This window comes from Protopterus annectens, chromosome 6.part0, assembly GCF_019279795.1.
Source record: "Protopterus annectens isolate FY-2018-M chromosome 6.part0, PAN1.0, whole genome shotgun sequence".
NCBI lineage: Eukaryota > Metazoa > Chordata > Ceratodontiformes > Protopteridae > Protopterus > Protopterus annectens.
Window position 1 is genome coordinate 323,187,163 of NC_056737.1, and position 24,457 is coordinate 323,211,619.

The 24,457-nt window shown below is 40.6% G+C and overlaps 1 protein-coding gene across 2 annotated transcripts in view; it reads left to right on the forward strand.

The window, feature by feature from the left end:
* Positions 1–752: 752 nt before the first annotated feature.
* The window catches only part of SNAP23 (synaptosome associated protein 23), an 815,608-nt gene continuing 791,903 nt past the window's right edge, over positions 753–24,457 (forward strand). Inside the window, exon 1 of one of the 2 annotated variants that reach the window (XM_044074077.1) lies at positions 753–860. The gene's annotated coding sequence lies outside the window, so the exon portion shown is untranslated. The other variant, XM_044074078.1, reaches the window with a different exon arrangement.

The following is a 24,457-nucleotide window of genomic DNA, read 5'->3' on the forward strand; positions in this document are numbered from 1 at the left end:
AACAGAAGGGGTGCAAACAACCAGATAGTTAATCTAACCATTTTGGGGTTGAAACCCCCTGCTGAGCAATCGGCAACAGAAACTGAACACTATGGGAGCGGAAATAACTAAGCCTGTGAACCATACAAGAAGCATAAATCTGCATTTACTAATAATAGTGGACTAGCCACTAGTGCAATACATGGTGGGACATATTTGCTCCACTAACAAGACCTGTTAATAGTAGGGGACTCGGGGAGAAAGACTACCAGTAGGAAAATACCTTGGTCGTTGATACTGTACTGTCTCAGCAAACATTCTAGACGGTTAGACCACAGACAAAATGTACCTGTCACAGCCTAGTGCAGGGTATATTGGGTCAAATTGGACCAATCGGACTTAGGCCCGGCTAAACCTACTACAATATGTTGAAACTCGAACCTTGACACTTATAAAAAAGTAATGTGTTTCTCAGTAGGGTGTTACGGAAGTGTGAATGACTTTCTAACTCACTCGTTAAAATAACTATTATGATATGCACTTGAGCCTTAGTATACTCTCTGCATGCAGTGCATACAAAATGCAGCTTGCTGTATAACTTCTACTCAGGTCTCAACCTAGGTTGTCCGGCTAATAAAAACCGATGAAACAGATGTACACTGGTGAACATTACCATCACATATCAAACGCGAAAGATATGACAGATAATCACGTGAGATGGCTGAATACAGAAACCATTACATTGGAAGGATGATTTCCGGTGTTTAGCTCCTGCAGGTGACCCGCCTCCTACTTCACGGCGCATATTCACAACAGACAGCTGACTGTTTTATTAAGTTGTGGAGGTCTTGTGACTAAAGGAATTCCAAACTGTTCCGGAGGTGAGAAATATGTGGAATTTGTTTTTTGCTGGGTCGATCGAGTATTATTAATCTGCTAAGGGGAGCGGGAAGGGGTGGGCGTAGTTGTAAGTTTCTGGTTTGGAAAGTAAGTAGTTATTTGCCCTTTCTCAGTTAAAATGTAGAATACCGTTTATAGTCTGAGCAGCGCTGAGTTTTGGAGTTACTGGAGTGAAGGAATGAGCTAGCTACCTACCCCGAGATTTTTTGAGAGATAAATGAAGTGATCAATTTACGTGGGGTTTGGTTGTAATTCTCAAGAGCTGTTTTTTTTTGTCTTGAACAGAGAACTTCATGTTGTTTCGGAAGTGTACATTTCAGGTCATTGTAGTTCCTTTTTGTTAGTTAGGAAAAGTAAACTTTTACTACAAAGCTTTCAGGGTCAGATAATCCTATATCTTTATTCCCGGAAAGAGCTGTTCCCAAGAAGTTGTATTACTTTTATTTTTTCTACTGTAGTCTTGTCCTGGCACCCGTGTTCATAACCCACAGGTTTTTTAGGTCTTGGAAAAAGTTCTGGTCAGGATAAAAGCTCTGCAGCGGTGATACTTATTTTGGTATCGTCTCTGTTCATTTTAAAAGTTGATGAAAAAAGTAAAGGGCTTGATCTTTAAAACCAAATAACCGAACTTTGTGTGACACTGATTTTTGTGACAAGGTCTCGAAATTGAGTCGTGATTTATGTTATAATATTAGAAAATCCGTGTCATGTTTTCCACACCTCTCGTTTTTCTGAGGTATATTTATTTAGACAGTTGACTTTGTTTATGTACTGGTTAGTTATTTGTTTTGTGAATCTGTAGTTCATAGCTTTGGTATGAGCTCCTCCTCCAAAAAAATCAGATGCTGAAGTATTTCAGTGGAGTGCTGGGAAGAAAAGCATCAAGATAAAACGCTTGACATGTTATTGTGCTTTTTGTATGCTAACACGTAAGTGTGTATTTCCATCTGGAAAATAAGAGGAATTACACTACTTGCAGTACACATACAGGTAAAGAACAGATAAGTTGTGTAGTTTAGAAATTTCATATGTCATGGTCTGTGGAAAGTGATAGAGACATGAGTAAGGTTGCAAAACCTAGGAACAGCAGTGTGTGTGGTTGGGGGGAATGAGATGCATGTGGGGAGGGGGGCAAAACTGGAGGAAAAGGTATCTGTGGATAATGGGAAAGAAGGTAGGGTTACCACCTGTCCCACTTTGCGAGGGACAGTCCCTCTTCGGGCAGTTGTGTCCTGCAGAAAAATTGTAAAAATGGCAAATGTCCTGAGATTCTAGGACAAAATGATTTCCTATATTGTATGTAATAGTTGCATAACACAATTATTCTATATCTGAAACACCTAAATGTTATAAGAAACAGAATAAGCAACTAAAATGCTATAAGAATAAGCTTTTCTTTAGGCAAACAAATGAAGTTCTGTCCTTCGTACTGGCTGTGGGTATGATTCTGCCTGCAAAATATGACGTTTGTACCAAAAATGTCCCACTTTGAGCATTTGAAAAGGTGGCAAGCCTAAAAGAAGGAAGTATGACAGCTTGATCGAGCTACACCACTGTGCAGTTGTATAACTAGATTACTATTTATTAGTGAGGTTTTGTACTCATTTTATTGGATCATGTGAGAAAAATTCCTTTAAAAATGCTGCTAGAGGGCAATTTAATAATAAAAAAAAAACATAAACCCATAACTTGTTCCATAGTTTAATACAGCATTTAAAAATATATTTTTTTCAAATTTAGATTTAATAGTCTGTGTAAGATGAAGACACCAGCACCTCCAGTAGTAGGTCTACCATTGAGTATGACTTAATGTTTTAGAGGGAGGCATGAGACATGAAGGCAAGCTTGAGGAGTTCTCTGTTTTAGTGTGCTCTGATAGTATAATTTTCTGCTGAGTAGCTTTCACTCCACACAGTAGTTATTGAGTGTACTTAATTATGATGGTATTTTAAGTGAAGAACTGTATAGTTTTGAAAGTGAAGTTTTTTTTTTTTTTTTTTGAGTAAAATTGACTGAGCAGTCATCTTTCCTTGTATACTGCAGCAACAGCCTATTACTGTTTATGTGAGTGGTTTCCCCAGGATGTCATTTGCTAGTTGGCAGTGTTTGGCTTCCTTTGCAGTCGATGCAACATTTACCTGATCTATCCCATCAGCCACCCACCCTGCTTTGGCAGTCCTTGGCTCTGTGCATTGGTGTATGCTACTTGTTAAGATTTTTTTTCTCTTTACTTCAGTGACTGATTGTGCAAATCTTAAAGTGACAGAGCCAAAGTAGGAACTTCTTTTGAAGTGGATTTTATTAAGTACTGAAAGTCTAATATTCATAGTGTGTAAGAGTTGCAGGTCTTTGGGCTTCTGATGACTGATAACATGCTATGCTGCCAAAAATGTGTAGCCCTCATTTTGCTGACCTACTTTTATTAAAAACTTGTTGAATATTGCACTTGAATGCTTAAATGTGTAAACATGGCAGTTCAGTCATCTAACACGTAAATGTTTTGAAGTTACTTCTAAAACTGTGTTTTAGAAACATACATTTTATTATTTTTACACTGTTCATCGTTCAGAAGACACTGAAATTGCATTCACTTCTAAACTGTTAAGTGTTGGCCATAATGAGATTTTCCATACTAGCATTAGTCATTTTAATAAAATAAGTTTGTGCAATTAAAGGTGGCTTAATCAAGCAGTGCATTAAAATCTGAATATCATTTTTAGATGCTGTAATATGTTTTGTTTACTTATTGTGATTGGAAGAGCATTGTGCATGTTTATAGGTTCATAGGTGTGTACTAGGCTAATGGCCATGGTGCCTTTACAAGCCTAGCCCATAGAATAACCCTGGCACCGTGCCACCCAACCTTAGTTCCTAGTGCCTCTTAAGTAGAGCCACTGGGGTGACCCCCAGTGTGAATTTTCTATTCCCATCCACTTATCAAGATTTCTCTTGAAGAGGGCCAGTGAGGTGCTCTGCTTGACATGTATGGGAATCTGTTCCATAGCATGGGCAGTCTCTGGGTTATGAACCTGTCCCTCCAGCATGTTCTATTGATTGTGGTAATGAGGTTGAGGTCTCTGGAGCTTGTGATGCGGAGGGTTTGGGATTTCTTTAGATGTAGCATTTCTAACAGAGCTGGGTTAGACATGAGTTTATAAGTCAAGCAGAGATCACCTCCAAGTAGGCGATATGAGAGTAGTTGGAATTTTTTGAGTTTGTCCATATAGGACAAGTGTTTAAGGCCTAGGATCCTCTTTGTGAGGTACTTTAGTGACCTCTCCAGTTGTTGCAGGTGTCTAGTGAGGTACATATCAAATGGGACATTGTACTCTTTGATTGGCCTAATGAGGGAAGAGTAGAGGGAGACTGACCGCTTTCTTCCTGGATGCAATACCATTAGTAATGAGATGTGCCACATAGAAGGACTTTCTGACCACAGTGGAAATATGGTGCTCAAAAGAGAGGTTGCTGTCAAGCTGTGTTCCCAGATCTCTTATAACTCCTCCTGTGTTAAGTGGACTACCATCAGTGTGGTAATTCAAGGGAACCGGGTTTTTACCAAGGGGGATGGCGACACTTTTTTGGCATTGAGCTTAAGGCCATGGTTCTGACACTAGTCGTTGGTGTCATTGAGGCCTTTCTGTAGGATGTCAACATCACTTGGGGAGTTAATAATAGCTCCCAATTTCTAATAGTCTGCGAACTTTGTCAGCCAGAGTCCCTTCATGTTGGCCTCGATTTCAGAGAAGTAGATACCAAACAGGAGAGGACCCTGGATTGAACCCTGTGGGACTCCAGTCGTGACTGGTTGGCAGTCTGACTTGGAGTTAGCTACTTTCACACTATGGGTTCCATCTGTGAGCCAATTTGCAACCCACCTAGTGATGTAGGGGTTGATGCCTAGCTTAGTGAGTTTTTCTATGATTCCTGAGAGGGGAATGGTATCAAAGGCCTTGGCCAGATCAAGGTAGGCTGTATGGAACCACCTTGCCTTCATCCACAGTTCTGGTGACTGACTCAAGTCTACCAAGTTGAGCAGGCATGATCTGCCCTTCACAATCAAACTGTGTAGGGTCCAGAGTTTGGAGATTCCCTATACCCTTGTTTATTAGGCCCATGATGATGCGTTCCATAGCTTTGCCTATCGGTCTCATCAGGCTAATTGGGCTATAATTCCAGGGGTTTGTAGTCGCTCCTCCTTTGTGGAGAAGGATGACTGTATCAGTGCGCCATTCGGTAGGGACAAAGCCTGAGGTGAGGCTGTGATTGAACAGGGCACACAGGTGATGTGCCAGTTCACACTGTAGTTCATGTAGAACACAGCCAGGGATACTGTCAGTTCCCATGGAAGCTGTATTCTTGGCCTTGGACAGTGCAGTTTTAAATTGTGCTGCAGTAATACTGGGTTCCTGGCAATCTACTGGTACTGTGATTGGTCCTTTGGGGGGGGGTGGGTAAAGTTAGCACTGAATCTGTCAGCCAGTATATTGGCAATATCCATTGGCTCCGTACAGGAGGTACCATTGTGCAGTAGCTCAGAGCAAATCTAGGTATTGCAGTGGAGATTCTTTACATAACTATAGAAGGTTGTCTTTACTGTCTGCTGCAATTCTGTTTTCATAGCTAGTTTTAGAGGATTTGATGAGGGATCTCAACCTTTTGTTGAGGCTAATAAGGGAGTTTTTCCAGTCTTGGGACTTTGCCTTATTCTGCATCAGTTTCCTCCTTCTGTTGTAGACTGTTTATGGCAGGGGACCACCAGATTGGCTTCTTTTTTTGAGGAGAGCGTCTTGGTTCTGTTGGGTATGGCGAGATCCATGCATTTGTGTACGTGTTCGTACAGTTGTATGTGTAAGTAGCTAAAGCTAGTTCTATTTGTACAAGTAAGGGCATTTTGCCCCCTTCCCAATAATGTGTGAGCTGCTTTGCCTTCTTAAATTGCTTTTGCCTTTTTAAAGTCTGACTTTCAGTCATCCTAATTTATTATTTTTGCTTCCAAATTAATTACAAATGTAATGTTTTTCCAACAGTTAATTTTTTTATCAGTATTTGTGTCCTTCATTATTGCAGTTGATGGTACCCACTAAAGGATACCATACAGTGCAAGGTGCAACATTAAACAAAAAGGCAAACCCACCTGTGTGTATTATTCAGAGTAGAGTACATGTCTCGCAGATAAAAGAGCAACAGTAATGTAGTCTTGAGAAAAAGCATCATCGGTTTGCCACCCATTTTTGATGAATGAGTACTTATTCTGAGCACTGAGAATAGCCATGATGTTCAATACTTATGTTTGTTCCCCTCCCCCCACAATACTTGTGGTCTAACAGTCCCAGTATGTGTTGTGCAGGTCAAGTGTCATAGAATTTCAGTGGTACTTGCAGTATCTTTTCCTTTTTGCTTGTGGTATTAAAGGGTCTGTATACATTCCTCCAAATTTTTTTTTTTTTTTTTTTTTTTTTTTTTTTTAATTATTATTATGGCTAACTGAATTCTAGTTAACTGGTATACAGAAATAGGAGGGATTTGTCCTGGCATACAGCAATAGTGGATACTGATTGTATCCAGGCACATTGAGGTTATAACGAGCATCTTTGTAGCCTGAAGAATGGAGGTGACTTGTGTGGCTTGTTGCAGTAGTTGTCTTTTTAGTTGTAGTTAAGTGCCAAGTGGGAGATCTAGAAACATCTGCTAAGATCTTTTTCATTGTGGGGCACTACAGTGCACATATATATAAAAAGGCAAAGGAATGACCACTCTCTTTTGGCAAGTTCAGGTAGAGCTTGTTTCATTTCTTTCCAGAGAATATTTTCAAAGTTTGGGCTGTTTGATTCGGGGGGATGGGGAGGTGGGGAATAGAGCATTTTGTATAGCATTTATTTTTGGAGTGTAGCTAATGACTGAATAGTGACTGCTTTCTCTTGCCAAGTTAAGGTCCTTACTGGTGGGTAAAATGTGCTAGTGTGAGGTTTAGAACGTGTTCTGTCTCATTCCACAGTGTGTGGACGTATGAATTACTTTATCTTGTATTGCAGTATTTCTGTGTGACAGAAGCAGGAGCAAGTATTTTGGATGTTGAAGTGTGACTCCAGAAGCTTCAGTGACTTGTCATAGGGGAGCTCCAGTAGTTTTTTTGGAAAAGGATGATCTGGTTGTGATTTAATAGAGCAAGAAATTTTAATTTATGTCTGTTTTATAATATAGTCTGCTGAAAAGGGGTACATTTTCTCCTGTGTTCATAATTTGTAACTTTGTCACTGTTTTATGTGAGAAACATTTTACATTTATCAATTGACTGTTATTAACATTAGGCAAGGCTTATTTTCAGTGGTGACCTGAGATGATATTACACTGAATGGAGAAATGTTTAATTCTTGCTGTTATTTCATAATGGCTGTAGGATCTTTGTCTAAACTGCTTCCAACTTGAGTAAATATGTCCTTCGTTTAACATCTTGTCCTGGCACATCATTTCTAATGAAATGATTATTTGAAAGTTATTGGCATGACTGACCTCATGATGTTGGTTATCCTGGATGCACTGTCAGTAGCAACATAGACACCATCTCTGCCCAGTACTTACAGTTGGTCTGTTTTGGGAGAGGTTATTTTAATATTTGTCTATTCATTTATTCATTATTTTGTACTAAACATTAGAACTTTCTTTCTGAAGTGTTTCAGCCTTCAGAGGTCAACCATCTGTCTACTTAAACACTCATACTGTTCGGTATCTGCTAAACAGTGATCTTTTTCATCTACCAGCATAGTTTTTGCCCCTGCTATGGCACCACAACTGCTCTACTATCCTTTCTGGACAATGTCAGCCAACATTGTAATGCTGGCAAACCAGTCTTGGCCATTTTTTGGATTCCTGTAAGGCATTTTTATATGGTTCCGCACCCAAAACTGATTTGAACTTTTTCATATAACCTTATCGTGATTCAAGAGCTACCCAAGTAACTGCACCTTAGCAGTAAGATGTCAAAGCAATTGTTCCTTTTTCCTCCCAGTATCTACAGGTATCCCCCAAGGCTGTTCAACATGCACGTAAGTTTTATACTGCCATATCTCCATCCACTATGTTTCAGTATGCAGATGATGTTGCAATCATTTGCTACACCCCCTTGAGACATCTGCGTATTACTCGGGAATTCTACTCTAGCAGTAGAATAGTGGATGGATAACGTAATACCAGACAACTAAACTGATGCTTTTCTCTTTAAAATCAATTCACAAAACTCAGTTTTAATGTTTCCATGTTCCAACCATCAAACTTGAGCAGGTTTTCAATTGGTATGCCAAGTAACTTGGTGTGAAGCTCAAGTTTGGTATTGATATGTATAATATATCTATCTGTATATATGTATATATAATGTGTGTGTATATGTACGTATGTGGTATAACTCACCAGAGGTTTGGTGCTCTATGAAGAGCAAAGCCATATCTCACTGGCCTAGGTTGTAAATCTACTGCACATGCTTATTTGCTGCCAACACTGCTATCCTCGCTAACCTACACTGCTGTCTCATAGCAAAGTTTGAACAATGCTACAGTAAAATTGCCAAGTTTATTGCCAGTTTACCTGACAGTTTCCATCGATGCCTTGCTTACACAAAAATAAAGTGGATGGAATTCCTTAAGCTGAGTACTGCTTATTCCATACTTCACCACCCAGATGAATGTCTTTTCCTGTATAGCTTCCTGCAGTACCTGTCAGACTTCTTTCTAAAGGTAAATTTCTGGCTTAAGAGTTTAAATCTTGGTAATATTCTGAAAGAAGGGGAGCACCTGCATCTTGGAAGGTAGCTCTGTTACCTAAAGAAGGTAAATACCTGGCTGACCCAGCTTCATATAGACCCATTTTAGTCTTAAATATTCGTGTTTAATGTTTGTAGTAGTTAAATTTTGGATACACTTCTGCCATTATTTTATGAATGTTGATCATTGTGATTTTTGTAGAGGGGAGACAAACTTTTGACAACATTAAGAAAACCTTGATGATCCGTGGGGAAGCATAATGTAATAAAATGCCATTGTTGCTGGTAGGTCTTGATGTAGAGTGAGCATTCAACAGAATAAACTGTGATTTTTATGAGTAGGGCAATAGAAGCATTTGCACTCTGATATGGTAATAAGTTTAGTAGTGGGATATACTGAATGTCCCAAGGTAAGACATGAAGTGAGAGGGTTCCTTTCTAAGCTGTTTGAACAGAAGAGCTTGGCACAGCTGTCTTCTTTTTCCCTTTTTTATTTGCTTTATATTTAGAGTAATTGACAAAGGCAATGAGGGACTCGGAAATTTCAAGGATGTAGTTCGTATGGTAATGAAGAAAAGTTGACTGTATGTGCAGTTGATATTTTGTACTTGATACATCCAGAAAAGGATATGTCAATGTTGTGGAACATTTTTAATGGTTTCAAGTCTTTTTAGTATGTAAAATTTAATGAAGGTAAAACAGGCTATAGTTTTTAAGTTGTGTTCACATACATGAATTGACCCAGCAATACCCATTTTTATGGGGCATAAGATGCTCAGTTAAAAAAATAAATAAATTGAACTTTACTTACAGAGCATGTCTGTGTATGTGAGATATGAAAGCACAGTCGTGGCAGGGCTAGCCACCTGACGTTGTGAACATTGGCTGTAGATTGTCACTGTGTTGAAGTGGCTCCCCGACCCCATCTGCAAAAATGTATGGAAAAGGGTTATGGATGGATTTAAAAAGGCTTCTGTTATGGCACCTAAGGCTATATGTGCGTGATGTCCCTACTCTGGGACATTAATCAAGGAGCCTGAATCCTCACTACTGACACTGGAAAGGAAAAAGGATACACCCAGTACAGTATTTCTAGATGCAGCTGTCTGCATCAAGCACAATTTCCATTAAGAACACACACTCTTGTCTGGGTTTTGCTGTCTCCTTCCAGGTCCCCAGAAAGACTTCTCACTGGCATAGGTACAGAGTTGAGACCTCAGCTGTGTCCAAGCCAAGTTCTTCACCACTCACTGTGAATCCAGTGCTTTGTGCCCCTTCTCCAAGCAGCTGACACACACACACACACACACACACACACACACACACACACACACACACACACACACACACACACACACTCTGTCTCTCTCACTCTCTCTCTCTCTCTCTCACACACACACACCTGGGAAAGGCTGGCACAGATTTACTAGTTGTGCCCCCTTCTGCCCAGACTGTAAGGTAGCTACACCACCACCAGACACTCCAAAGCCAGCTACTCTAAGGGTTTTGCAAGAGTACCCAATTATACTGAGTGAAATTAATATTAATACAAATGGTAATGTTGACCAAGCAGCAAGGTTTTCAGGAGTGGCTGCAGTGTCGCTGAATAAATGTAAGTACTCTCAAAGGTTGAAGTAGTCTCTAAAGGACCATCCACAATGTAAAGTTTTTAAATATCTTTAATGATAAGTAATGAACATGAAAGTACTAAATATTTAGTTACAATAAACAGAGTTTGTTGCAGGAAATATTAAAATAACAGATTCACACAGATACAGAAAAACAGTACTTAACTAATCTCACTATATTTTCTATTTGACTGATCTAAAGAATCCCTTGTTTACTTGCTAGAGCAAGGCAAGATGAAGTAGGTGAGGGATCATTCTCTGTCAGGTTCCTAAAACAGACTGCAATGAGACTTCAGTCTCACCTAGTATTAAAATATCATTTTTAGTGACGGATTACAGAATAACATCACATATACATCTGGTCATGTGACAGCTGGTTCCCTTGCTACTACCCCCCCTTGGCTAGAAGCTGTCAGGATTTAGCACATATGTGTCAGTAATACACACACACACCACACAGCTTTGCTAAGATCTGCTACAGCTCCTGGAAGTCCTAAAACAATTTCAAACCTTCACCCTTCTAGAGTAGCAGTTAGTTCACCGCAAAGACAATGCAGAAAGCTTCCTAGTACAGACTTTGTGTCTGGCTGCAGTGAGAACTGAAAGATACAATCTTTATGGCCTAAGCCAGGTAATTTAATTTCAAACTAGTTTCAAAGTTAGGTGGATTGAGATTAACCTCATCTCTTCCAGTATCCTCTTAGAACATATACATTTAAACAGTTACAGTAATACATGTATATTTCTTTCTTTGTTTCTGTCCAGCGGGGCACACGGTTGGTACATTGTTAACACAAGCTTTACAAATGCATTTTTCAACACAAGCATATGTACAAATCAGTTTGATATACAAATGACATCTTTACAAAATTCCAGCTAGCTGTGCTGCCTTATGTTGCACATCCACTGCCCTACTTCTCCTGGCATAGCTGGCAATACCTCGCATCATCACAGTGTGGGAGAAAACTAAAAATAAAATTTAATACAAAATTGAGAAACTGAAGCTTGTTTATGGATATGAATAGTAAGAATCTAAGCAGTTAAAATGTTATTAGTCCTTTTAGCCTTGTATACAGGTTAGACACTTTTATATCAACCAGAGGAGAAATTTATGGAAAATTCTTTCAACTCTTTGTCTAGGAGAGGAAAAGTGCAAGAGTTGAGTGGTTAAGTTAATCTTCTCAAAAGAACAAGGTGCTTTAGGATTGTCTGACTTGAATGGCTATTTAACAGTTAAGGCTCATTTACATAACACAGGCAGAAGGTTAAAGTCGAAATGTGTGATTTATGATGAAGCGAGGGGGCTACAAAATATGAGTAGGAATATGGATGCAAATCCTTGGCGAATAACTATACAGAATCTCTTCATAAAGTTGCTGAAAGTATTCTAAGAAGTAAGCCTCATAGAATTGAGAGAGGTTTTGCCAGTAGAAATGACTGCAGGTAGTGGTGCAGAAGGACACTGGAATTTACTGGAGAAAACTGGCAAAGGAACAAATATGTTTGCATGTAACTAGAGATGGAAAGGTAATGCAGTGGGTGAGGCTGCCTTCTGTACTAGGAATTGATATCAGAGTATAGGCAAAGAGAAAAGGGTAAGGGAGTCCTTTAGTGAAAGACTTGCTCTGGTAGAATTTTCAGTCGAATCTAGAACACAAAGGGATAATTTAGTAGTGTGTGTAAAATATTGCATGGTAAATATAGGACTCTGAAGATGGAAAAAAATTGGAAACGAGAATGGGTAAGCAATGGGAAGACATCTGTATGGCTCCCTAGTATGCAACTAAGTCCAGAAGGTTTGGGATTTTTTCTTGGAAGTGCTTGCATAGGTTTTTATTTATACCCCCAAAAGGACATCAGTTTTTTCTTCATGTCTATAGTAAATGTTTCAGGTGTGATGGGGAAGAGATAACTGGGAACGTGTTTATTGGAGTGTAATGAAAATTTCTTTTTTAAGGGAGCAAAGCTGCAGCCAAGAAAATGATTCCTTTTTGATGGGAGACCCATATTTAGTTGCTAAACATAGTTAGACCTTTTTAAGTTTAATTCTGTTGGCTGCTAAAAGAGCATTTGCTAGAAAATGGAAATAAAAATGTAAGCCAGCTGTATTTTTAGAAGGCCCATACCTCCGTCAGAACAGGAAATGTACAGTCTTTGTGTACACTCCCCCCCCCCCCCCTTGATTTGATGAGCATGAAGCATCCTTTTTTGCTGTCCAACAGATCCAAAACCTTTTTAAAGCCAGTCAGTCACTCCCACGTTGTAAGGACAGGAAGAGCATATTGGTTTGTTGCTTGGACTTTTATTCCTAGATGTCCGCGCTCTTTTCAGTATTAATTTAGTCTTCTAAAATATTCCTTACTAAGTTTTAATTCACTTTTGGTCATGTGTTGTTGATCCTTCATCAATTTCCAAATATTTATACACTCCCTTTTGCTCAAGTACTTTTACATCTAATTCATGTCCCATGCTGATGGTTTCTTGGTGCTGCAGCTTTTCTGCTTTTAAAGGTTGCTTTTATACATTTATCAAGACCAAATGACTATTCTGATATCATCTGAAAATGTTTCGACCACTTGCAGTTGTACTTTCAGTTCCTCATTTGATGAATTGTACAGTTTTAAGTCATCCACAAAAAGATAAGTCTTTACACTTTTTAGGTCATGGCTTCAATTTTGCACCCATAAAACAATCTGTTAAGTAGACAGCTTAATGGGTTGAGGTCAAGACAAAAGATCAGTGGTGACAGTCACCCTGGAGTATACCCCTTTGAAATTTTATCCCTGGAATAATCATTTTCCTTTATCATGGCTTAAATGCACAGTGGCTTGTCACTGTAATGTAATTGATCATTGTAGGGTGCATTTTGCATGTTTTTTTTCAGTACTCTCTTTTTTTTTTTTTTTTTTTTTTATCCATGAATGTGGGCTACTGTCAGTGTTTTTTTTGTAGTTTATCCATTCCATACTTAAAATTCTTCCCCTTTTTACAGTTCTCCAATATGACTTTAACAACATCCAGTGCATAGTTTGTACGTAGTCAGAAGGCAAGTTATTGGCCAATAGTTTTTAGGATAGCTTGCAGGTTTGCTCTTAAGTAGGAGTATTGTTTTTTTTTCCATTTAACTAGGTTGAAGTTTATTCAGGCTGTGCATAAGTATAGTTCGTACTCATGGCTAAATCTTCATGTAAATATGTTGATACTTTAACCAGAAGTTAGTTACTGCATCTGGGCCTGGGGTTTTCCAGTTAGCTTTTCTTAACTTTTTTTCAATTTCTCTGGCTGTTACTTCATCCCATTTCATATTCTGTAACTTTGAACTTGTTCTTTTACTTTATCCATTTTAGCAGCTGTATGTTCCACATGATCTTCATATATATTTTTCCAAATCTCGTTCACTAGGGGTGAGATTTTTTTTTTTTTTAATATAAATACCAGCATTCCAATTGGGATGCTGTCTACTCCAGTTAAATCTCCAAGGTATAGAATACATTTTACATGAGGTAAAATATTACAATGCACATCAGTCTGTGCATGTCAAGCAGTTTTTAATATTGGAGGGTTCCAATGAGGTAGCTATGTAATAAGTACCATAGTTAAAATGCTTTGGTCAGTAGGAAGATAAATGTGGGTAGATATGTTTGTGGAGGATAGGAAGATAAATGTGGGTAGATATGTTTGTGGAGGAAGTGAATACAAAAGTTAGATTAAAAAGAGGAAAATGTAATTGAAGCAGAGTAAGGTTTAAGAGAAACACTTAAAGCTAACCTTATTGCCTGTTCCCTAAGAGAAACCTGTATGCTCGCCTCCTAAATGCTAGATAGTCAGTGGATATAAAAGAATTACAAACTACTGTCTGACTACTATTTTAGCTATACTTTTTGCTTACATATTTCTCTGTCCTCCTTACCATCGCTCCTGTTTAGTTTACTCTAATTACGTTTCACTTAACCTGTTATCGTGATGACTGGTACTAGATTTCCCGTGCTGACCTACGTTCTGCTCCATCCCTCCCAAAAGGAACAGGTGCTTGGCTAGTCAAATTTCTCTTCCCAACTATTTCTGTCTCTCTCTGTGTCTCATCCTCTCGAAGTGGGGCAGAGCATGACACTCGCAATATATATGCAGCCATGTAACTTTTTAATAACAATTTCACACCTCCAACACTCATCCCTAGCTGTTTGGAAAAAATCTTACTCAACCTAGTTGGGGTATAAAAATACTGATGCAGACATTACCAAACAAATATTTAAAATGTTCTTGCTTTGGTTGTATATCGTGGTATTTTGTCATTCAGCCCATCCTTCCTTTCCCTCTTATTATGGGCCGCGGTGGTGCAGTGTTTGGTGTTGTTGCCTCACAGCAAGAGGTTTTCCTGTTTGACTGTAGGGCTGGAGCGCTTCTGTGCATGTCCTCCTCGTTGTCGAGTGACTTCTAAAGACATGCAGGTAGGTGCGTGTGTGAATACATGGCATCTGGACCCGGTTCCAGAGCTTCTGACCCACCAGTCGGGTCAACTGCACCAATCCATACCTTCTCTCAACCTCGCTGCTTGGTTTCTCCACTTCCAGGCTTCCTATGATTTCTAATCCCTGTACGGGATATCATAGTAGCTTCCCTAAAATCGTCTACCAGAAAGATTTACACTAGTAAATGGCAACGTTTCTCTTTCTGGGCAAAAGCTAGGAACATAGACCCCTATACTGCTCCAATTCATTCGGTATTGGACTTCCTAGCTGACATTTTTCATTCAGGATCCTCTTCTTCCACAGTGAAAGTTCAACTGGCAGCCATTTCAAATTTTCATATAGGCCTTTTGGACCACAACATTGTCACATAAACTTTGCAAAGCATTCCTTCGAGGTATCTTTTTATTGAAACCTCCGATTAGAGACCCCCCACCACAGTGGGATCTAAATTTAATTTTTAACATCCTTGATTCTTCCCCCGTTCAAACCTGCAGCTGCCTGTTCTTTGAAATTGCTTTCTTGGAAGACACTTTTTCTAGTTGCCATTACATCTGCCAGAAGAGTATCTAAGCTTCATGCTCTCTGTGTTCGCCCTCCCTATCTAATATTCCACAAAGACAGGGTATCCCTAAGAACTAATCCATCTTTCTTACCAAAGGTGGCATCACAAACTAACCTAAATCAATCCATTGATCTTCCAGTATTTTTTCCGAACTATTCTGATAGACCTGAACAAAAGTTACATTATCTCGATGTTCACCGCCAGCTCAGATATTATCTGGATAAGACAAAAATTTTTAGAAAATCTGATCAACTATTTCTATCCTATGCAGAGAACAGGAAAGGCCTTCCAGTTTCTAAGGTAACTTTATCTAGGTGGCTGTCTTCTGTGATCACTTACATTTATCAGCTCGGAGGCAAAGAGTTGGTTTTTAACCCAAAAGCCAGTTCTACCAGAGCTCTAGCTACATCTACAGCTTTTCAAGCTAGACTTCCAGTAGACACTATTTGTGCAGCAGCCACATGGGCCTCTCCTCATACCTTTGTTTGACATTACAAATTAGATTTGGTCTCCAGAGACAGAGCAAATTTTGGTTCCACCGTTCTCAAGAGTCTGTTCCATTGAGCCACCCAGGATAGAGGTGCTAGGGACGCGGTCCCATCCAGCAAGAATGAAGGCGAGATTGACAACTTAACATTTAGAAGTTATGTACCTACCATAACATTCCATGTTAGTTGTCTTCTCGCCTTCTTTCTTCGTCCCCCTCCATCCCCCTAGCCTGGTCAGACCGGGAAGATTATACATCTTCTATTAAGAGGTTATCACCTTTTTCTAGCTGTTCAACTCCTAGTGTCACTAGATTATGTTGATCCTTTCTAGAGGTTTATGATGTTATTTAGTATCCTTATTTTCTTTCTCCTCTTAAGTTGGAAGAAAATACTGCTATTTCTTTAGCTACCAAACGAGATCGGAGTAATCTCCGCCTTGCATCATGGGATATAGGGTTGCCTCGAGCTGGTAAAATTGGCTCTCGAGCTTAGCAAGTGCCGAGTCAGAGCCGAGGATCGGCTCCGAACCCATCCAGCAAGAAAGAAGGCGAGAGAAGACAACTTAACATGGAACGTTATGGTAGGTACATAACTTCTAATTCTCTCTCTTGTCGTGCATTGTCTGGAATCCTTGGTTCTGACTTTTGCATCAGCCAGGGGATATCTTAACATTTTTGGCTGCATGACCTCTACTAATGTCATGTTGGGAGGGTGGCCTAATGGGTAAGGTGTTTGCCTTACAAACACAAGGTGCAGGGTTTGAGTCTCACAAGGGATCATTGGCTAGGCTTACAATGGCCCGCAAGGGCAGTTAGCTTAGTACTAATCTATGATTCGTCTTGCTAAACTTCATATGAGGAAAATTCAGCAGTTCTTCAAAACTGTTTGGACTTCATAAGTTTACCCTCTACCCTTGAATATTAATAGAACTTGATTTATTAAAGAGATTTATGAATTCAAATTGTCTAATCAAAATCTACTAATATTTATTTCCTATAGCTTTCACAAGTGGTGCTTAATATGTTTTTAATGCAAGGAGAATGTTTAACAAATTGAATTGCTATTCTTTATTGGCATCAATTTCTGAAGGAAGTAAAATACACTCAGCTGATTTTATCTGATTGCTAGATACAGTCTGGAAAAAAGTAGTTGGCTAGATGTAAAGAATATGTTCAAGGCAAAATTAAAATAGTACTAAACATGCGAACTAAAACTATTCCAAAACTCCGACTTCTTTTCTATTATACATAATCCATCTAAAAGATAAGTCATACTTGTCAATTATGTACAAGAGAGTTAGAATTGAATTTGTTCCACCTGATTTGTCATACTGGAATTACTTGACAAAAATAAGAATTTTCAAAGAAAAGTAAGAACCTAACCTTAAAATCTGCAGGAAAATAAATGTCTTCTCTATACTGGAAGATTAATTTTCTAACATCCTACAAAATTATTGTTTGTATAGATCATTATATTTTCAGTATTTTGTTTTTTCTGAAGCCCTTGGTATAGATTGGGTTCACATGATCCTAGAAAGCAACATAGTGTCATCTTTCTGGACTGATTTTTAGAAGCTTTTGCCAAGCACTGCGGTCGGATAAATTGTACTATTCCGTGATATTTGTTTAATGCCCCAATCCCAGATGTTGTTCCAGTATTGCAGATGCCTCCTCTTTGGTCTGTCCTAGGTATTGCTAGGAAAGTTATAACTAAAAACTGGATATGCAAAACCATTCTTTCTCTTTTACTTGTGAATTTATCTGACTAGCCAAATCTGTTTTGTAAAAATGAATTATTGACCATAAAAATTAAGTCTAGAAATGTAACTCCTCAATACATAACCTGGCAGACCTTTAATCTGTTAGAAAAGTACTAATGTTTTGTGCATATAATTCTTGTTATGGACTCTCTAGTGTTTTTTTTTTCTGTTTCAAACTGTTGAACTATAGTTGGAATATGTAAACTCAAATAAAAACTTTAACTGTTTGGACTTAGCACCAGCATCTCTTATCCGTTTTAAGATTTCTGTACTAGGGTTTGTGAAAAGGGAGCTATGTTGGTAGGTGTACTAGGGTTTGTGAAAAGGGAGCTATGTTGGTAGGTGTATCACTTGACCCTCAACTCCTCTTCCTTTTGCTGCCCTGCCTGTTCCTCATTTAATGACAATGGATGCCTCAGACTTGACTTGAGGGAGTGGTGTCCAACAGAGTAAAGCTTCAAGGTCTTTGGAATAGATGGTACAAGTTGAAACGCATGCATTTCAAGGAAATGCTGACCCTTTTGCATGCTTTCTGATCCTTATTTATCAATTTGTCTTTATCTTTGTTTAGTGGGAAAGTCCAACTGGGAGGTACTTGTAGCCAGTGGAGGCCCAGGGAGTGAGAGAGCTCCATTTGTTTACATTGCATTATATTTAGTTCTAGTTAAACACAGAGTAGTTTCATTTGTATTTACATTTATGCACATACAGTACTTTTATATGTTATGAAGTATCTTGAGTTTTAGATCCTTTTGCTAGCCATCGTGGAGAACACCACAGTGATGTTGTACATAAACAAGGATGAACTGGTTCTTAGCTCATCTGCAAATGAGCAGTGGCAGTCTAGATGTTCTTCGTGTTTCACTGTCGCAGTCATCACACTTTGGTTATCTGCTTGCAGGTAGCCCTCAGTCGGCCTGAATACCAGAGTCTTTGGATTTCTGCGTCTGATGCTGTCGCCTCTTCATGACGTCAGGTAGTCAGGGGTATAAAATATGCAGCCAACGCCATTATATCCGCTTTTCTTGCTGTGCCCGAGGCCAAAGCAGTTCACAAGTGCTGATGGGCTGCTACCTGAAATTTTCGGTATTCAAGTTTCAAATCTTAAGCCTTCTAAAGCTAAGTACCCCATTGGGGATCCTTTTTTCTTGGTCTAACCGATGTCAAAAAAAGATTAACAATTGTCTTTCATGGTGAAAGCAGATATCTCGCAGAGATTTTCATTCTTACTGCGTCACCTGTTTAGACCCAGACCAAGATGTCCCTCGCTGTCGGTTTTGTGCCTTGTTCAATGCCCATACTATTCATCGTAGGGCTATTTTTGTAGCTAAATACTTTCACTCTCTATCTCTGTACTCAGAAATGGCTTTAAGCCATCTGACTACAGATCTTCCGGAAAAAAAGTAATGATAAAGACAGAGACCGCATAGGTCCAAAACTGACGACGCTTCCGTTAAGCTAGTCGACAGTCGGCCGGTACTCCAGTGAGGCGCTTTTGCAGCCTCTGATACCCACTTCTACAGATTCGCAGGCCTCTACTAAGACCCATTCAGAGTCTGGTATGCTGCGAGATGCTTCTCCGATTTACAGAACCTGCGGATGTCTCTACCTTGGATGAGTCCGGAGCCGCTGTGCAGGCACCAGCTTCTGAGGGTGTATTCAGGCCTACCGATTTTCATATTAAACCGATGACTTCATTTCAAGCCAAAAATACAGAGTTCCTCAGGCCTAAAGTTTGCACTACGCCTTGAAAACCGACGACCAAAGCGCATTCTCAGGCCCACATGCCTCAAAAACAAATGATTAGAATGTCTGAAGACCTTATTACCTTAATTAGGGGAAGCCAGCCCCCCCCCTCCCCCCCTCTAAGAGACCTAGAACTGATTTTCCTTCTGATTCTTCTGATCAGGAATCTAATATCGCTGTTCCTTCCGATTACCAGGACTTGCCTTATCTACTTATGAGGATTCTGCTGCAGAGGATTCCATTACCTCTGCTTCCCCTCCGTAAGATTTTTCTTTTGGTGAAACCTTGCATACCCTTGGGGAGCATTTCCGCTGGGAAAGCCAGGACTATTCTCGATCCAAAAAGAGACTTGGGGAATTTTTAAACCTGCCTCAGCACAGACCTCTAGCTATCCCTCCTGTTCTGGAGATTGTAGATGATGTTTTCTTGGAATCCAGCCTTACCCCAGATACTTTGTCTCCAGCTCATAGGAAACCTGACAGGTACTATAGAGTACCTGACTCTCTCGTAAATTCCTCTTCAAGAATCCTACTGCGGATCCAGAGACCATTTCCCAAGAACCAAAAGGCATTAAGGCTACAACTGCCAAAAATCCTACCCCTTCTCACAGGGATTCTAGGGCTTTAGACAGATGGGGTAAGAAGGTATACACCTCTTCTACTCTGGCCATTAGGGCTTTAACTTGCCAGTTTCATATGTTAAAGTATCAGCAGCATATTATGGGGCTAATTAAACAGAAAATGATGTTGCTTCATGACTGTGCTGAACACAAAGATTTACAAGAGTTAATGCATTCTGCTGACCAAATTGGTAAACATACTTTGCAGTGTGGTTTTGATGCTTTAGAAGCGTCCTGCAGGGCTGCTGTGACTGGGTCTGTACTTAGAAGGCATGCTTGGCTTAAGGAACAAAACTTGTCCGATCGTGTAAAAGCAAAATTACTGGCTGCACCCTTAAACCAAGAGCGCCTTTTTGGCAATTAAAGCAGAAGAAGTCCTCAAGAATGGAGGAAAAAGCTAAATCTATGCAAACTGTTAAAGATTTCTTACAAGTGCAACCACCTAGATTCTGTAGGCATTGGTCTTCAAAGAACTGGTCCTTTCCAGTCCCTTCCAGGCCTTCTCAGTCCAAACCCAGGGACAGCAGACAACAAAGACTTCAGTCTCAGGTTATGTACAGATCTAAGCAGTGGGGTGCTCCCACGTCCAAAGCAGGGAGTAGCAAGCCACCCCCCATGGTAAAATTGCACAATGACATACCCTTGACTCCTCCAAGCCTTGCCAAACTACTTGCACCTTTAGGAGGAAAGCTCGCCCTGCATGCAAAAAACTGGGAATACATTACCCAAGACAAATGGGTTTTAAACATAGTTTCCCTAGGATACAGATTCCACTTCCACTCACTCCCAAACCTAAGTGGATGGCCAGACCTCCCCCCAAACCAGTAGGCACAGGCCCAAAAACAAGTGCTCTCTCCTCAGCATCAAGGCTATTCAACCTGTCCCAGCAGAACAAAGGGGACAAGGCTTTTATTCAAGACTGTTCCTGGTTCCCAGTAAAGAAAACTCTATTGGTGTCCTATCCTGGATCTGTCTATACTCAACACCTTCTGGTGGTTCCAAAATTCAAAATGCTAACTCTTTAACAGCTGCTTCCTCTGCTAGCCAAGGATGCCTGGCTGGCAACCCTAGACTTAAAATAAGCTTACCTGCACATCCAAGTCCGGGAATCTTGCAGGAAATACCTACGCTTCAGGGCAGGCTCCATGCACTATCAGTTTTCTGCACTTCCCTGTGGCTTATCTACTGCACCCAGGGTATTCACAAACTGCCTAGCTCCAGCCATTGCATTTTGCAGGCAGAGAAATATTCAGATTTGCCCACACTTGGATGATTGCCTGATTTCAGGCGGAAAGTCAGGAATTGCTGTTACAGCACCTGGCATTTGTAAAGAGACTTCTAACTTCACTGGGGTACACCATCATCGAGAAGAAATCACACCTAGTACTCTGCTAACGGATTGTATTCTTGGGAACAAGCTTGTATTCTTGGGAACAAGCTTGAACACAACTTCCCAGATGGCATTCTTCACTCCTGAGAAACAAATTTATTTGACAACTTACTTGGCCACAAAAGCCCAGCTATCTGCAAGGAAAATACTGCAAGCTCTGGAGTTCATGGCCTCTTGCATTCTGTTTAATTCCATATGCAACACTGCATATGAGGAAACGTCAGTGGTATCTAAAAAGTCTATGGCGTCAACATTCTCAGGACCTGGAAACAATTTCTATCATTCCTTGTCTAAGGGTAGAGTTCCTTTGGTGGGCAGAGGCCTGCAACTACAACAAGGGACTCCCTTTCACTCTACCCCCTGCCGCCCAAACCCTAACAGACTCATCAGGCTATGCATGGGGGGGGCTCACATGGCAGGGCAGTGCATTCAGGGCAAATGGAACCCAAGGCAGACGCACCTGCATATCAATCAAAAATAAATATTAGCTGTACAGAATGCGCTGACAGCTTTCAGAGACCTTATTCTTCCAGGGCAACTATTGGTAAACACTGACACCACAGTTATGTGGTACATAAACAAGCGGGGGGGATCCCATTCCTACCCCCAATGGCAGATGACTTGAACAGAAATCTCATGGACCCACACGAATGGAAACTGGAACCCAAAATATTCAAGCTCCTGAACAAATGGGGGACACCAGAGGTAGACCTATCAGTTGGACAAATACTGCACCTGAATCCCCACAGTCAAGCTTGGAAAGTGGATACCCTGTCCTTTACCTGGGACGGCCTCTCAGTCTATGCCTTTCCCTCTTTGCCTCTCCTCTCGAAGGGTCTACTAAAGATCAAGCGGGACAAGCCAAGGACAATCCTGATTGCACCAGACTGGCCACACCAGCACTGGTACCCTCTTTTGCTCAGTCTGACAGTGCTACAACCATGGCACCTGCCTCGGACCCCCTCCCTGCTGTCCCAGCAGGTGGGCCAGATTCTGCACCCTCAGCTTCAAACTCTGAACCTTGCAGCCTGGCTAATTCCTTGAGTTCACCTCTAGCAACCCTCAGTAAGCAGGTGCTGGATGTCATTCTTGAGGCAAGGAGACCCAGTACTAGAAAATCCTATTCAGAAAAATGGAAAATATATTGTTCCTGGAGCCAGTCTCAGGAGATGGGCACAATAGTGCCCAACTTACCTAATATACTAGATTACTTAACAGAAATGCTCCACAAGGGCCTATCCTTCTCTTCAATTAAGATTCATGCCTCAGCCATTACAGCTCGTTATAATACTGAGCCACCCTTCTCTCATCCTCTGGTAAAACAGTTCCTTAGAGGGGCCAGAAATTTAAGACCCCCCCCCCCCCCCCACACACACACACACACACACTCCAGCCTGGGACCTTAACTTTTTGTATTGGAAAAACTTACGCTTCCCCCCTTTGAACCGGCTGCTACAGCAGAGTTGACATTCCTCTCTTGGAAGACAGCTTTACTTCTAGCCATCACTTCAGCAAGAAGAGTGTCTGAACTGCAGACCCTTATGGCAGTGGAGCCCTTCGTTATCTTCCATGCGGACAGGCTTTCCCCCGGGACTAACCCATCCTTTATGCCTAAGGTGGTGTCTAGTGTTGCTTTTAAATTAGTCCATTCATTTGCCTACTTTTTCCCTAATCCTCAGACTAAAGGAGTAAGGATACTACATTTTCTGGACGTGCACAGACAGCTTAGATTCTATTTGGACAGGACTAAGACTCTCAGAAAATCTGACCAGCTGCTAGTCAGCTTTGCTGCAGGGGCAGAGGGGAAGGCCATTTCAAAGCAAACTATTTCCAAATGGATAGCACACTGCATCCATTTCTGCTACAAGCACCATGGAAAACCTACACCATAGGGGATAAGAACACATTCCACTAGGGGTGCATCTACTTCTACTGCTTTTCTCAGAGGAGTCCCTACCAGGGGCATCCTGGAGCTCTGTACATACTTTCACCAAGCATTACCACTTGCCTATCTTTTCTAATTGCAGAGCTGGATTTGCCACAGCAGTCTTACAGGGCCTGATTGCTAGCCCCAATGCTCCTTCACCCTTTCTTAGCTTTGGGAATCAACCCAAATGTGGTGACTGCAACAGTGAAACACGAAGAACATAGTACAGTTGTGTACACTTACCATAAATGTAGATGTTTGTGTGTATTCACTGTTGCAGTCCTGGTTACCCTCCTTCCAGCCCCCTGACTTTTTACTTTTATCTATCTTTTTTATTTGGCATACTTTTATATCATGTGTATTTGCTTTTTGCTGGGGGTGTTGCATGCCATGTAATTGCTTCCTATTGTGGGGCACTTGACATCTGGGGCAGGAAAAATTTATGTAATGGCGTCTGCTGCATGTTTTATACCCCTGACAACCTGACGTTATGGAAGAAGCGACAGCATCTGACGCAGGAATCTCAAGACTCTGGTATTCAGGCCGGCTGAGGGCTACCTGCAGGCCGATTACCCAAATGTGAAAACTGCAACAATTTAATACACTCTAACATCTACATTTTTGGCAAGTGTACACAACTGTACTTCCTGGATATTGTAGATGTCTTCATGGAATCTAGTCTTACCCCTGATACTTTACCACCAGCTCTTAGAAAACCTGACCGGTACTACAGAGTACCTGACTCTCACAAATTTCTATTTAAAAATCCCACTGCGGATCCAGAGACCATTTCCCAGGGACCTAAAGGTATTAAGGCTGCTACAGCCAAAAACCCCACCCCTTCGGACAGGGATTCTAGTACTTTGGACAGATTGGGTAAGAAGGTATATACCTCTGCAACTCTTGCCATCAGGGCTTTAAGTTGTAAGTTTCACATGTTGAAGTACCAGCAGCATATTATGGAACTAATTAAACAAAAATGTTTGATTCCTGATTGTGCAGAAAATAAAGATTTACAAGAGTTAATGCGTTCTGCAAACCAAGTTGGTAAACCTGCTTTGCAGTGTGGTTTTTATGCCTTAGAAGCATCTTGCAGGGCTGCTGTCACTGGGTCTGTTCTGAGAAGGCATGCTTGGCTGAAGGAACAAATCTTGCCAGACCATGTCAAAGCAAAATTACTAGATGATCCATTAAACCAAGAATGTTTGTTTGGCACAAACACAGAAGTTGTTCT